This window comes from Phascolarctos cinereus, unplaced genomic scaffold, assembly GCF_003287225.1.
Source record: "Phascolarctos cinereus isolate Bilbo 61053 unplaced genomic scaffold, phaCin_HiC Scaffold_7;HRSCAF=346, whole genome shotgun sequence".
NCBI classification, from domain to species: domain Eukaryota; kingdom Metazoa; phylum Chordata; class Mammalia; order Diprotodontia; family Phascolarctidae; genus Phascolarctos; species Phascolarctos cinereus.
The window spans coordinates 71,771,370-71,782,608 of record NW_027556180.1 but is presented as its reverse complement, the minus strand read 5'-3'; positions in this window follow the sequence as shown (position 1 = coordinate 71,782,608).

Below are 11,239 nucleotides of genomic sequence, written 5' to 3'. Positions count from 1 at the left end.
TGTTGAGAACCCCTGGTCTAGGCATTTGGTTGTAGAGGGGAAGAGGGATGTAGGTGACAGTCTGAGGAGATGACAAGTACAGAAAGAGATGTTTTAAGAATTGAAGAGCTCTGATCATGATAGTGATGAATGGCGAAGAGACCAGTACAGGAAACGAAAATTAGATAGTAATGAATGGAGGGTGTCAAGTAGTCAGAGTCATAATTATCAAAGGGTGAAAATGGTCATGCCTCTTGGGAATAAATATTAGGCAGTATCTTCATCCCCTCCTAGGTATCTGTTTGCCATGGCAATCACCCTCTAGGCTACTGCCACTGGGTTTCTCTGTATATCTGGAGCAGAGTAGGTACCTAATAACTGCTTACTGAATAATCCTATAATTATTATAATAATAATAATAATAAATAATAATAATAATAATAATAATAAGTGGCCTGGATGAAGTGGATGGAGAGCTAGTCTTTAAGAAGACCTTTATTCAATTCCTATTTCTGACACACACAGGCTGTGTGACCCTGGGCAAGTCACATACTTTCTGAGGCACCTCCCGGCAACATTCTAAAATTGCCAATTATAGAGCAACTACCTTTTTGATTGCTGAAACTTCCCAAGGTATCATGGAGTTTACAGGCTATATTTTTTTCTTAAGGACCATGCCTTAAACCCAAATCACTCTGGCTTTCATTGATTTGCCAACAATAGGTCCCAGGCCAAGCCCCACTTGGTCATTATTTAGGCCCTGATGGCTCAGAGTGAATGTAAATAGTAATTGTTTCTGTTTTGGCCAGAAACCAAGAGGGTCTTCCCCTTCCAGAGTGATTTTTTTTAACTAGTTAAAAGAAGCCATTCTCTGCCTCATTTCTTACCTAGCCTTAATCACTGAATGGGCATCGCCTCAATCAAACTGAGACCTGTTAAAAATCTTAGCTTAAAAAGGCCAAGGTCTTGCACTGCATCCAGGGCCATCTTCAGTCAAACTGATTTATATCTTACCAGTGGACCTAGATGGCTTCAGAGGAGAAAGTGAGGCTGGTGGCTTTGCACAGCCTTTCCTCACTTAAATCCAATTCAGTTGCATTGCACGGCATCATCTTCCTAATATCATGGTTCTCTTCAAGAATGATGGACAAACAACAACATCTGCCTTAGTAGCTAGATTAGTTTTTTTTTTCTCACCAGGAATTTCCTAGACTAATGAAATCCTGACCAAAAATAGAAAGAGAAGAAAAGAAAAAACAAATATGTCAGAAATACCACTAGAATCTTCTGAAGGTCTTTACAGAGTTTTTCTGCTTTTAGGCAGTCATTTGCTAATTCAGCTTCAACCCTAATAATTTAACTGATTTTGTAAAGGTGATTCTTGTTTGTTTTGTTCAAAAGCACAAAGCTGTGCTGTGTGATTCCATGATAACACTTTTTAATAGTTATAATGATAATTCACATTTATATAATAGTTTGCAAAAGCACTTTACACAGGCTGTCTTATTTGATAACAGTGTTGCATGTTCCTTTTCCTGAAAAACAGCTTTTCATGGTAAGTGTGTAAGAATGAATAAATCTCAGCATTGGCAAACCAAGATTTAGATACTTTGACAGGAATACAAGAAAACTTGCGGACCAAGGCACTGGAGGATAATCCCATTATAACATTATTAGAAAACATGGATATGACTAAAGGCTTTTCTACATATAAGATAAGAGGTCATGTACAGATTGTTATTTCTAGGTATATTAACTGGACAACCCACATTTTCAGAGGTTTCAAGAAAAGTATGATTTTGATTAGGCTTTGCCAAAAAAATGTCTCTTATGAGATAAAAATCATATCATGTTACAGATAGAGTTAGAGTCCATAGAATACCTAATTCAGATGTCAGGAAATGGAGTCCCAAAGACGTAACTTATCTAAGGTCACTCATTGGCCAGTGGTAAAACTGGGGCTCAAACCTAGGTCTCATGTTCAGTGTTTTTTACGTTACACTTCTTGGTTTGGAAAATGGGGTCTTCCATTTTAGTCCAAGAGAATGGAGGGGGAAACACACTTCCCTTCTCTCTCCACTTAACAGTTTTGTCTAGAAGTATGATCTCCCTTTTGGTTTACCTTCAGCAACTTCGTATGTGCTTCTATGTGCTTAGTTATTTTCATGTTGTCTCCTCCATTAGAATGGCAAAGCAACTTGAGGGCAAGGACTGTGCTTTGGTGTCTATACTGTCACCTCTTAGTATATGTGTGGATTCACCATCTGAATCATGTTAATAGGTGATGCAGTGGATAGAGAGCTAGCTCTGGAGTCAGAAAGACCTGGGTTTAAATCCAGCCTCAGACACTTAACAGCTGGGCAGCTCAATCAACCTCTATCATCCTCAATTTCCACATTTGTAAAATGGGGGTTATGAAGGCACCTACCTCCCAGGGCTGCTATGAGGATTGAATGGGATATTTGTAAAGCTCTTTGCCAACTTAAAATGCTCTATAAATGCTAGCTATTTTAAAACTATTTTAACACATTTTTAACATATTTCATTTCCCCCCAATTGCATGTGAAAACAATTTTTAACATTTTTTAAAAGTTTTGAGTTCCAAATTATAGCCCTTCCTCTCCTTCCCTCTCCCTGAGACAGTAAGCAATCTGATATATATTTTATACATGTGCATGTATAAAATCATGTAAAACATTTCCATATTAAATACGAGTTATTATAAGTACAATTGGCATTAACATAGCGCTTTATCATTATAAAAGACATTATACATATTTTCTCATTTGATCCTCACAACTATCCTATAAGGTAGACAGGGCAACTTTTATTATCACATTTTACTCTTAAAAAAACAGAATTCAAGTAATTTGCTCAAGGCCACACATATACTTTGTCAGAGCAAAGATTCCAAGCAAAGCCTCTGACTCTAGCACTTTTACTACATAATCAAAACAATTTAATAACAGAAACAGGAATTATTATCAAATTGGAATTAATATATAAACACATCAGTCAGGACCAGCCATAAGCAAAATTGTGAAATAGAATGAGTACTGCTTTGGTGGCCTCAGGCTTGCCATTCTTTTTTTTTTTTTAATTTTTAATTTATTTTATTTTTAATTTATGGAATGAAACAAGCATTTCTATAACATAGTATACTAAAAAGAAAGATAACTGCACATGAAACTGCAAATCTATTATGTATAACTTGCTATTCCTTTTAAATATATACCAAAGTTATCATCTATTTTTTTCCTTTTTTTGTTCCCTCCCTGCCTTTGCCCTGGAGATGGCTACCATTAGACACAAATATATATATATATGTGTGTGTGTGTGTGTGTGTATGTACGTGTATATGTGTATGTATGCATGTGTATATGTATGTGCATTATATATATATATGCTATATATATAAGTATATATCTTTTTATCAATTATTTCTCTGGATGCTATGGATAGGATCTTCTTTCATATGTCCTTTGTAGTTAATTTGGGTATTTATAATAGTCAAAATGATTTAGTCACTTGAAGCTGTTCTTAAAACAATATCGCTGTTACTATATACAATGGTCTCTTGGTTCCAAAGATGATTAGGTTCTACATTCTTTACTTTTTTTTTCCCCTCTCTGTTATTTTTTTCCTTTCTCATCCCCAGGCACCCAATCAGGCTCCATGTCTTTAAGCCCCCTATTAAACCTTATTTCAAATCATCCAATCACATTGAGAGGTGTATTAGTAGCCAATAACAATTACAATAATATTAAATGATTGCCCTTCCTGGAGTCTTACGCAGTTTTAAAAGAATCAAAGCCTTAAGCTTTGTTAATGAATGAAGTTCTACTGGTATAATTCAGGTGGGAGAGGACTGATTGGTTCATTCATTCATTCATTCATTCATTCATTCATTCATGTATTCATTTGTATCAAGGTCTTCCTAGAATACCTGAAATACCTACATGTAGTTGGTTGCCCACTTAAAAGACCAAATTCTATAAGAAATGACTAGAGTAAACCCACTAAAGCATTACAGTTCTTTTCCATCCTATGTGTAATGGAGCCTTTAAAATGAAGACAATCTGACCTCTCGGCATATGCACTAGGTTAAATTAAATCTAATTCCAATTTATCATGATAAAACATGATTAAATCTGATTAATCCTTTTGTTAGTAGATTACAAATTTTATGTCATTAACTAAGAACCTGAAAATTTGGATTCATGACCAGTTAAGTAGGGAGATAGCTGCAGTTCCTTTTTTTCTAGATTTTTTTATATTTGTTGATTTTTAGATTATTGTCCATAATGTTTTTTTTAAAAAAATAACAAAAATTTAATGTTACTAAAACAAATTTGTGCACATTTTTAAAAAGAAAATAAGAGACATATTTAATCTTATCTAGAGAGCTATTTTCAAGCACTTTGGAACACTATGGGGGTCCTGAAATCTTAGTGTAGTTTTAAGCTGCTGAAACTGCACTGAGAATCTTATTTAGTTGAGGTGTTAATGAAGAGCATTTTTATTTATTCGTTTTAAAAAATGCCCCCTTCCCCATGACCTGAACTTCTTAGCTAAGAAGGGAGAGGGAAATTACTATGGGTACAAAAATACCTAAATTCAACCTGACCTCTCACACAATATTCCAAAATAGTAGATTTGTTTGACTTTGCTTGAAAATGGAGCTTATTCATTATAGATAGAACAAAAATGCAATAACTAAAGCATAGAATTTCAGAACCAGAATGGATCTAAGAGGCTATCTAGTCCAGTTCTTAATAGAACAAAAATTATGGCTACAACATCTCCAATGAATGGTTATAAAGTCATCTGAAGACCTGTTGTGAAAATGCATATCAATTTAAAATTTCTATTTTGTTCAGTTCCTCCCTTATAACATGAAAATTCCCAACATTATGCTCTTCTCTTCTAGGGTGGATGGGGGAGGATATTCCAGGCTATGATGAAGCTTTAGCACAAATATTATAATTGGAAGGGGCCTCAGAAGTCATGTAGTCCAATCTATACCTGAGCTAGAATCCCTTTCTGAGTACCCAAGATAAGTGATCAGACTAGCTCCTCCTTGAAGATTTCCAAAGACGAAAAATTGGCCACCATCTAAGACAGCACCGTTGGCTTTAGGATAGCTCTCATCTTTGTACATTGAGATGAAATCTTCTGAGTGCCTCTTCCACATGGTATTCCTAGTTTCTACCTCTGGGACCACACGGAATGATTCTAATCCCCCTTCCCCAGAAACCCCTTTAAACTCTTGTAAACATTTCTCTTGTCTTTCCCATCCTAAATCTTCTCTTCCCTAAGCAAAACATACCCAGTTTATTCAATTGATTATCACATGGAATGAGCTCCAGTCACTTCCAGTCACTAGTTACTCTCCTCTAGATCCCCTTTAGTTGGCCAACATCCTTCCTAAAACATATCATCCAGAACTCATCCCAAAACCCTAGATGTGGACCACATCTGACTTTCCCCCTCTGATTCCTATTCAATGGTGGATAACCTAAGATTCTGTGGTGGTTAAGCATTTTTATTCCATTATAAGATTTGGGGGTCAAATTACCTGATGAGGCATTTTGACTTGAAACACATGCAGATATATTGGTTAGGATTTAGTCTGATAAGGTGATTTAGTTGTCTAAAGGATTTAGGACTCCTCTCTCCATTTCTCTCCCACCCTTCAAAGGAATAACAATAATAATTACAACAACATTTATATAGTGCCTACTCTGTGATTGGCACAGTGCTAAGCACTTCATAATTATTATCTCATTTGGTCCTCATAACAATCCAGAGAGGTAGGTGCTATTATGAATCCCATTTTACAGATGAAGAAATTGAGGCAAAGGGTAAGTAACTTGCCCTGGGTCATACAGCTAGGTCTTTCTGACTTCAGACCCAGTGATCTGTTCACTGTACCATCTAGCTGCCACTAAAACAATTTTATATTAATAAATAAATTCAACAAAATTCAACAAAAGATTTCTCAAAGAAATTATCTAGCACAGTGGCAAGCTGACAGTCAGAATCTGCTTCCTGATAGCAATTCAGAATGTATGGCAGCCATTGTAATACTCTACCATATTTGGTCAAGAGGTAACTGAAGGACAGAGAACTGAAGGAGGAAAAAGTTTTTCTCTAAGCGTTTTCATTCCCAAAAGATGAAGAAAACGATCAATGACATCTTTAATGGATTGTCAAGAAGGTCCTAGAGTAGGGAACAAGTAAATCAAGATTCTCAAGTACTCAACCCTGGCTGCAGCTGAAATATTTATTCAATTAAAGAGGTTCTTGTATACTTAGGATCCCAAACTCTTATTCAGAAGATGAGCTCTTGAGCTTTAATAGTAGTTGCTGTACTTTTCATCTTTGCATGAAGAGAAAAAAAATTCATTTTTTTTCTTCTCTTAATCATCTCTTCTTACAGCTTTTTTTTGTTGTTGTTGTTGTTGTGCTGGATTTGAAAATATAAATAGTCACCTGGAGACGATCTACCTTCCTGGGAAAATCTAGGCATATTTCATTTTCTCATCACGGGACATTGCTTTCCTATCTTTCACTTTCTAATTAACCCAGAAACATTCCTGCTGAGTCAGTCTGAATCCAAGTGCACATTCTGAGAGATCATGAATATTGCTATTAATTACATGTTCATGTTTGAGTGAGGCACATTCAAGCATTTGCAACTGAAGCCTAGTAAATGGTTTTATTTTGTATACAATGACCTGGCATTAATGGTTTGGTTTGCACTGTTTCCTTTCCAGTAGCAGGAGCAAATATTTCAAGGGTTAAATTTTTCATACTCTTCAGACACACACACAAAATCAACACCTCCCCTTAAGAAAAAAAAAGTAAATTATTCATCAGATGGTTGGGTCTAAGTCTTTTGTTAATTCCTTCCATCATGTCTATCTCCAGTTATAATTCCCTCACTTCTCCATAATACACTGTAGATATCAACTAATAAATATGTGTGTCTGGGTGCTGATCACTGAATTTAATTGTGTGAATATGTTTATCAAATCCTAGGGGCTAATTATTGTCAACTTTTTTTTTCCTACTGCACCAAGGAATATTTTGTAGGAGAGAGAATATTAAAAATGTAAAAGATGTCTTTCCATGCAAAATTGAAACTCTGATTTATTCTCCTAAAGTACAATAGCATATGCAGACAGTATGTTGGTAACAAAAAGCAAAAAAAACCCTTTAATTGGCTTTCTGGGGTATGCTTGTGAAATTGTTCCTCATACAGATTTGGTGAAAAAGTGATGAAAATAGCTTCTAATTTTTAGTACTTTACCATTTACAATGTGTTCTCTTCCCCAAAATCCTATGAGATAGGAAAAGTACTACTATGCCCATTTTACAGTCGGTCAATAAGCACTTTTTACCCACTTACTATATGCCTCCAGCTGTAATAAGGGTTAGGAATAAAAAAAAAAAAAGCAAAAGACATTCTCTGCCCTCAAGGAGCTTACAGTCTAATGGGAGAGACAATATGAAAGTAACTACATACAAGCAAACTAGGTGCAAGATAAATTAATTGGAAGTAATCTCAGAGGGGAAACCCTATCTATGATAAAATGACCAACTTAGCTAAATTTGAAAAGGCTTATCACCAGATGATGAACATTTTTAGCCTTAGCCAGTCACAAAAGTCGTCCATTTAAGGTTGAGAAAACTTGCAAACAGAATCAAGGGGTAGGACTTTCCAAGAAGATGAAATTTCAAATCCCCAAGATGAAGTAATAATAATAATAACAATAACAACAAAAACAGCAACAATAATCCTACTAATAATAAACAGCTAGCATTTGCATGATGTTTAAGGTTTACAAAGCACTTTATATATGTTATCGCATTTGATCCTCACAACAACTCTGTGAAGTTGATCATATCCTTATTTTACCAATGAGGAAACTGGGGTTAAGTGACTTGACCAGGGTCACACAGCTAGAAATACCTTACATACTCTAGTCTTCCCTCTTCCTGATGGCCCACTCCATTTACATTTTCTGAGATAAAAATAGTAATAACTTATTGATCTCTGAAGGCCAGTTTTCAGTTCAGTTGTCTCCCTTGGCTTCAAGTCAAATCAACAAGTATTTATTAAGTACCTGCTATGTTCTAGGCACTGTGCTAAGTTCTGGGCAAACGAAGAAAGACAAAAACAATGACTTTCCTCAAGGAGCTCACTGTCTAATGGGGCAAAGAACATTAAGGGGGATTGGAAAAGGCTTCTTGCAGAAGATGGAATTTAACTTCAAAGAGAGTTCCAACTTCCCTCTAAGAGGATTACACCTATTGTATTCTTGTAACAATTAGGGAGATTGGTCTGTTAATGCAACCCCAGACTTACAGTGTGTGTGAAATGACAGGCTCACATTACACTTAATTAGAAACTGCTTGCGTTGAAGTAGACTTCAATGCAGAAATAGTGAAACTCCTTTGAGACTGGAATTACACTCATTTTTAAAGATGGGGGTTGGGGACTCAAACATTTACCATTTTGACCCACTGAGATCCAATTGTTCCCATAGATTCAAAAAGTTAAGGATAGAGAAAAAGATCCATATACATCAAAATAGTCATAGCCTAACTTTTTGTGGTAGCAAAGAACTGGAAATAAAATCAATGTCCACTAACAAGGGAAATGGCTAAACAAACCATGGTAGATGCAGGCAATGAAATGATAATAGTAGCATGTGTACAGGGAGCTTTATCTTTCTTTTTTTTTAACCCTTTAAGGTTATTCATATATTATCTTATTTAATCCTCACAACAACTCTATTGGGGAGGCACTATTGTTATGCCTATTTTTCAGGTAGGCACAAAGAGGTTAAGTGACTGGTCCAGGGTCACATAGTTAATAAATAAGAGTCTTAGGTAGGATTTGAACTGAGTTCTATGCTGACTTGCAGCTGGACGCTCAATCTATTGTGACACTTAGCTACAATATTATTGTGTTACAAAAAACAATGGATATTGCCAATATGGAGAAGAATGGAAAGACATATGTGAACTGATTCAGAGCAATATAAACAGAAGCAGTAAAACAATGCGATGTAGACAGAAAGAACAAAAAAAAACTGAATGCTGGGTAATTATGACCAAACCCAGCTCCAGAGGAAAAAGGTAAAATACAGCTCCCTTCTGTTTTTGCAAAGGTGGGAAGGTCGTGGAATAGTGTTTGTGTGGAATATTGCACCATAATGTCAGATATGTTGATTGATAGATGTGCTGATTGGTTTTGCTCAACTGCTTTTATTTCTCTTTCTTTTTTAGTCTTTGTTATAAAGAAAGGGAAGGGGTGGGAGAAGGCTATCTTTCGAAGTGAAAGTGACGCAAAAACAAGAGATATTTACAGAAGATTTTATAAAGTAAGAGAAAATGTGGCAACCAGAACCAAAAAGGGAAAAGAGACTGAAAACTAACTTCAGTATTTTAGGTGATTAGATAAGATTCTTGCTAAATGTACCATGTTACATGTCAAGGGATACAAGTTAATCCATTATATCCAAAGTGTGTAAAGATTAAGTCATGCTATAATGAAGCTCAGATGCGCAACACTTTGTTTTAATTTAAGCGCCTGACAATGTTGATACAATAACCTGGGGCACCCCACAGCCCCCAAATGGAAATGCATGTCTGTGTTAGACCATAAATCCCCAAAGGACTGGGGACATACGTCTTCAGCTTACTTCATGTGGGGGTCACAGGTCCAGCCTTCTGCAAAATTAGGAAACAGGCTTCTATTGTCTTCTATTCTCTAGTCGCTCATATCTGTACCTCCTCCCTTTCCCCATTTACTATCTCTCCTTCCCTAGGAGATAAGTGCTCTCTTTCTTCTCTCCATCAAAACTTGCTCTCATCAAAATTTCTGCCTTCCTTCACCCTACCTTGTAACAGGATATCCCCTGGACTGGACTTCCAGAGACCATGTTGCTCACTCTGGTGAGTTTGTCTTTTCAGATCTGGCGCTTGGTCCTGGGACTAAGCTATCCTGATTGATGGGTGAGTGAAAAGTTGCCTAACCTATTTACTGCCAGGTGGTACCGTTGCTAGGGCAGTGAGCTAAGACTCACGAAGACCTGAGTTCAAATTCAGGCTCAGACATTTATTGGCTATGTGACTGTTGGCAAGTCACTTAACCTGGGTCTGTCTCAGTTTCCTCAATGGTAAAATGGAAACTAATAGTACCTACTTCCTAGCATAGATATGAGGATCAAATGAGGTATTTGTAAAACACTTAGCTCAGGGTCTGGTGCATAGAAAGTGTTTAATAAATGCTAGTTCTTATTCCCTCACCAACTTACTGTATATATGTGACAGACCATGCTTCACATCCCAGACATTTGTCAGCAAAACACAGCCTATGAGGTCATCTTGTCCACTGCCCTGTAGCTATATATCCATATAACCTCTATGTTCTCTTCCCATTATTCCTGGGAGCAATAATCAAATCAACCCTGCCATTGCTCCTGGAAAGAGCATAATAATCAACCAATCAGCATTCATTAAACCTACCAGGCTTGTACAATCTAGTGCCCGATGACTACACTCAAATCCCTATGACTCCTTAGTCCATAACTCCTCCCCCTGGCCACCTCTCCTTCATATGTGTTATGTTCCGTTATTAGAAGGTAAGCTTCTTGTGGACAGGCACTGGCTCACCGTAGTTTATCTCCAGTTTCTATCACAGTTCCTGGTCCACTAAAAGGCACTTAGTGCTTTTTTCATTCATTCATTCTCAGGAACAGATCTGGAACTCATTCACCATAAATGTATTTTGGATGATAACAGCTCTGTTATTCCTCCTAGGGACAAATGAAGTAGAACTAAGTTGAAGTAACCTTGAATCAGCAAAATGTAGTAGAAAGAACACCCAATCAGGCGCTAAAAGTTTTGGATTCTAGTAACCACAACAAACCACCTTCAAGTTCTAGCTTTTTTAAATGAATAAAACTTTAATTATAGAGTCTATAGAATTATAAGCAATTGTAAAATCACAGGATTTAGAGCTAGAAGGAAATTTAGCGATTAGACTATCTCTTCACAGACAAGAAAAAACTGAGACCCAGAGCAAGGAAGAGACTTACCCAGAGTCACATAGCTGGCAGATTAGATTTGGACACAAGTCCTCAAGACTCTCAAACCCACCACAGTCCTACCTCACTAAGCCATCAGAAGGATTTTTGCTTCTGTTTTTGCCTGTGAAATACCTAAAAGAAATTTTATTTTATTA